This window comes from Chenopodium album, chromosome 4 (assembly GCF_948465745.1).
Source record: "Chenopodium album chromosome 4, dcCheAlbu1.1, whole genome shotgun sequence".
NCBI lineage: Eukaryota > Viridiplantae > Streptophyta > Magnoliopsida > Caryophyllales > Amaranthaceae > Chenopodium > Chenopodium album.
Genome location: NC_137837.1, coordinates 42326100 through 42331121, shown reverse-complemented (window position 1 = coordinate 42331121; position 5022 = coordinate 42326100). Strand labels below are relative to the sequence as shown.

Genomic DNA, 5022 nt, shown 5'->3' with positions numbered 1-5022 from the left:
ATTAGGGTAGTGGAGGACGTAGGCTCAGAGTTGAGCTGAACCTCGTTAAATCTTTGTGTTGATTATTTATTGAATTTTCTGTTTCCGCTGCAGGACCAGTTCATCACCTGGTCCCCCTACATAAATAGAGAAGAAAATCCAATAATTCTTAACACTGCCCTGTACTCAATTCAACCCCCCCCTTCTTGAGTACCAGCTGCACTTTCATCTACTTCCCTCATTCTCAACCAAAACTTCCTTGGGGACCTCCTTGTTATCACTCCTCCTTGGCAATCTCTCCTCAAGAACCTTACCACTCCTTGTAACAATAGCATTCACGGATTTCTTGGGATCTAAGCCTTGGGAAGGTAAAGAAGAAAAGCTTGCTTGGTCTTTCAAAGCACTAGCAAGTTGAGAAATTTGGTATTCGAGCATTTTGTTGTGGGTCATCATTTCATTGAACTTCTTGTCACTAACGGCCATATATGTGTTCAAAAACTTGGTTTGGTTTTCAATTATTTCCTCCAAATTGGTCCTAGAAGAAGAAGATTGTGAATAGGAATTTTCACCTTGAGTCTTTGGAACAAATCCGGGTGGCGGACCTCTTTGAGAATTATTTTGAAAATTGCCCCTACCTTGATTGCTCCAATTACCCCTATTTTGATTTTGACCATAACCTTGATTATGGTTTCCACTACCTTGGTTATGATTTCCATAACTTTGGTTTTGATTACCATAATTTTGGTTTTGATTTTGACTACTATAACCTTGATTGTTCTAGTTACCACGAGAACTTTGGTTCCTATAACCACCACCTTGGTTATAGTTGTCAAAATTACCTTGGTTTTGGTAATTCCTATTCCATTGACCTCTTTGATTATCAAAACTTTGCACATTATTATTTGACACATAATTCACATGCTCACTCTCACTATTATCAAAATCATCACCACATTCCGGAGAAGCATGAGGGCAATTCAAGAGTTATGATCATAAGATCCACATGCATCACAAAACAAGCAACCACTAGGCATATTATTTGAAGAGGGAGGGGGTCAAGAGTTAGAAAAGGTACCTCTCCCCTTAAATTGGGAGGGAGAATTCGAAGCTTGAGAAGAAAAGGGACCTTCCAACCTGGCCTTGATTGCGGTCATTTCTTTCCCCGAGTTTGTCATTTGTGAGGATAAGTTGTTGATCGCATTTAGATGGTCTATAGAGTACACCGAAGAGCCACTCTTACTAGTTGAATCCCTCTCACCATCTTGCCAATCTCTATAGTACTTAACCACGTCCTCTATAATATCCACCACTTCCTCTTCCGTCCGATTCATTATGGGACCTCCGGCACCCCCATCAAGGCATAATTTGCCTTGAGGACTTAGGCCACCATAGAAAATTTGAATGACTTGATAAGTTGGAATTCCGTGGTGGGGACATTCCCTTTGATACTCTTTATACCTCTCCCATGCTTCGTAGAGGCTTTCATTAGGTCTTTGCTTGAACCCTTGAATCAAAGCTCTAGCCTCCACCGTTTTCTTTTGTGGGTAGAATCGGGACAAGAATTCCTTGGTGACTTCGTCCCATGTTCGAAGGGAATTTGGCTTTACCTCCTTATCCAACCACTCCAAGGCTCAGCCTATGAGAGAAAACGGAAAAAACTTTAGCTAGATGAATTCTTGAGAAACTCCAATCACTTTGATAGTGTTGCAATACTTTTCGAACTCCTTGAGATGGTTCAACGGACTCTCATTCTTAGCTCCGCTATATTGTCTCCTTTCGATCAAAGCGATCATAGCCGGCCTAATTTCAAAGTCATTCGCCGGTGTTGTAGGGTGAGCAATTCCACTCTCAAACTTGTACGCACCGGGAATTCCCAATTCTTTCAAAGCAACTCTTGGTTGATCTCCCATGCCTAGTTCCTCTTCAAATCCTTCTTCGCTTGAAGAACTAAATTCAAAGGATCGACTAGAAATTCTTCTCCTTGAAAGAGTCCTTTCGATTTCCGGGTCAAAAGGCACAATGGATCGATCACGAGCTCTATGCACGCAAAACTTCAATGAAAATATTAGTAGCACGGCTACAAATGTAGCCTTAAGAAACAATATCTTTTTGTATTTTTTTTTCAATTAAAATGAAATAGACTCAACAACTAAAGCTAAGCACCAATTTCACTCCCCGGCAACGGCGCCATTTTGATAGAGGAAAAAACTAGTCGTTAATTGCCTATCCCAAAATCAAACACTATTTATAAAATCCTAAACCAACCTAAAACAAGTATAGGTAAGTATAGGGTCGAACCCAAAGGAGTTAGTTGGTGCTATCTTTAGCCTAAATCAAGCTATTTCGGAGATTAAAGTGAGAAAATGGTTGGTGTTATAATAGCAAAATTAGACTAATCAAGTAATTCAATAAGCTAAATGCTAGGGATATTGGTTCCACATGCTAATTCAATAATCGTGCTAATCGATAATTTCTTCGTTTGATTCAAGCATTGCAAAGGACAAACAATAGTAGCAATTAAGAGAGTTCAAGAGCTATCTCCTAGAGGCCAAACTAGGGGTCACTATGAATGGCTAATTAAGAAAATTCACAATCAAACTCAATCAATTAAAGAAATTCTTAAATTGATGGGTCATGTCATTAAGAAATGCAATGCAATCTAGATTAATCTTATAGGTTGATCATTCCTAATCTAATTAATCACATGCAAAACTATGTCAACCAATTTAATTGCAACAATTCAATCAATCAAAGATCATCAACTAGCACAAATTATCAATCAAGTATGCTTCCCCTTCTCCCTAGCAACTAATTTACTCACTAATCATGGTGTAACTCAAGAAAAAATCACTAGAATTAGCATTGATCATCATTCTAAATCAAAATCAAGAGAAAGAAATATCAACTACAAAATCCAATTCAAATCCAAGCAATACAAACAATCAAAGATGAAACTAAATCAATCAAGTAAGAGATGAACTAGAAGAATAAAATCTTACTAACATTAATGATTGAAAATGAAGAAATCCAAGCACAATTGATCCAATGTTGAAATACAAATCCAATACCAAGAACTTCTCTCTAACTTCTCTCTCTAAATTAAGCGAATGAAAATTATCTAAAAGTTATCTTCAAAAAGGAATTGCAAGTGTATTTATAGGCAAAGAAGAAAAACGGGAACCCATTAAAAACTCCGCGTGCTTTTTGGGCAACACCCGCGCCCGCGGGTCTCTTAGCCCGCGCCCGCGGCAAAAGCACCCGCGCCCACGGCAAAAGCCTGGCGAATCCATTGCTCCCAAAGGGTGATCAGAGGGTCGCGGTCTCTCTAGTACGAGCGGGCTCTGCAAACTACCCGCGCCCGCGGCAAGACCGCGGCCAGACCGCAGAGAGTTCCTAGTCGAAATCTGCCAATTTGGTGCATAAGAGCCCGCGCCCGCAGCCTTCAGTACCCGCGCCCGCGGCCTTCGGACAAAGGACAATAATCCTACTGTCAAATGGTAGTGCAGTCGAGCGGAACTCTAGTCCTGAGATAAGATTGAAGTCAGCATGGGTGACAGTCATTTCACCCCAAGAAAAGTGGAAGGTGTTGGCGGTGTCCCAGAAGAACTCCACCAAAGATCAAACCACGTGGTGGCTCGCGTCGAAAGAGTACATGGCCTGAGTGGCCCGAAACAAGGAAGTCAACCTACAAGACTCCCAGAGCAGTCGCAACTCCTCATTGTTGCGGATATATTTGTCGTACAACGAGCTAATGGTCTCGTTGCCAAAGTCGTGGCTACAAGTCCTCCCGCTGACGATCTCGCGACGCACCCGCTCAGAGATGTGGTGCTTAGGAGCGAAAAACAATGTGCGCTCATCCCACTCAGGGAAGGGACCATGAGAGGTTGAAGGCTCATCGCCCTCACCAACGGGCTCGTGCTCGTGTCGAGTGTCCCGAGATCGAGACCCGGAACCTTGTTGTCTAGCCATAATATATTATGCAAAATAACCAATATTAAGGCTCTATAGTATCTAAGGTTCGCCTAGCCGCATGATACTATTTTCGAAAAAAGACAGAGTACATTGTACTAAAACAGAGCACAAATTCTATTCAAGCATAAACGGCATTTTGAAGCAATCAAATAATGTCTTGCAATAATATAACAATTATTGTGATAAATTGAACAAGAATATCTAGCAATAATGCGATGAACAAGCCACATGGTTCTCACGACCTCAAGGGGTTCTACAATGGTGAATTATTCGTTTCTCAACCAAATTGAGTCAAATAAGTCTCAAAACATTCCCAAAGAAATATACAAGCATAATCAAGCAATTTCATGACATAAAATTCAACAAACAAAGCAAATAAAGCAAAGTAAACTTAGAATTTTCAGAAAATTCGTGAAATAACATGCAATAATTCAGCAAAATTTGAGTGAGTTTGAAGAAACTTACATAGATCAGCAAACTAGATGAAGTAAGCTTCGATTTGCGAAAAATTTGAGCTAATTTAGTTGAGAAATGAGTAGGAACGATTGAGTTGAAGTCATAGGTGATTCGCTAACGAATTGTAGCAGCAACGGCGAATTGAAGAAGAAAGGGCATTTATTCGAAAATCCCGAGTGCAGCGCCAGACGACGAAATTGTTGCTTGGCGACAAGCGGAAAGCGCGGCGACAAGGTCTTCCAGCAGGCGTTGGTGCGACGACATATTGTGTAGCCCCGTAATATGCTTATGTGGACTTCGTGCAACAACTTAGGTTCCTTGGTACGCCAGTTAGCCCCTCTAAGCAATTGGACATGATTTAGTAATCGGTTTGATAACAATCACAAAAGTGATCGACCTGATAAATGATCGTCTCACTTTGCTTAAAGCGCCTAAACATTGACTTATTGCAAATGCACTGACATAATGGTTCATAAAAAGCAGAGGCACCGACATAATGGTTCACAAGCATCAATAAGCGCCGACGCACTGGCATAGCGGCAACAAAGTTCAAGCGAGCTTTAAGGATTAACAAGCGTTGATCTTCGGTAATTTTCTTCGGAATATTATCGCAAC

The 5022-nt window shown here is 40.8% G+C and overlaps 1 non-coding gene across 1 annotated transcript; it reads left to right on the top strand.

The window, feature by feature from the left end:
• The first annotated feature begins 1398 nt into the window (after window positions 1-1398).
• LOC145629732 (small nucleolar RNA R71) lies at window positions 1399-1504 on the top strand. Its single transcript, XR_014111881.1, has one exon. It is a non-coding gene; the product is annotated as a small nucleolar RNA R71 (small nucleolar RNA).
• Window positions 1505-5022: the final 3518 nt, after the last annotated feature.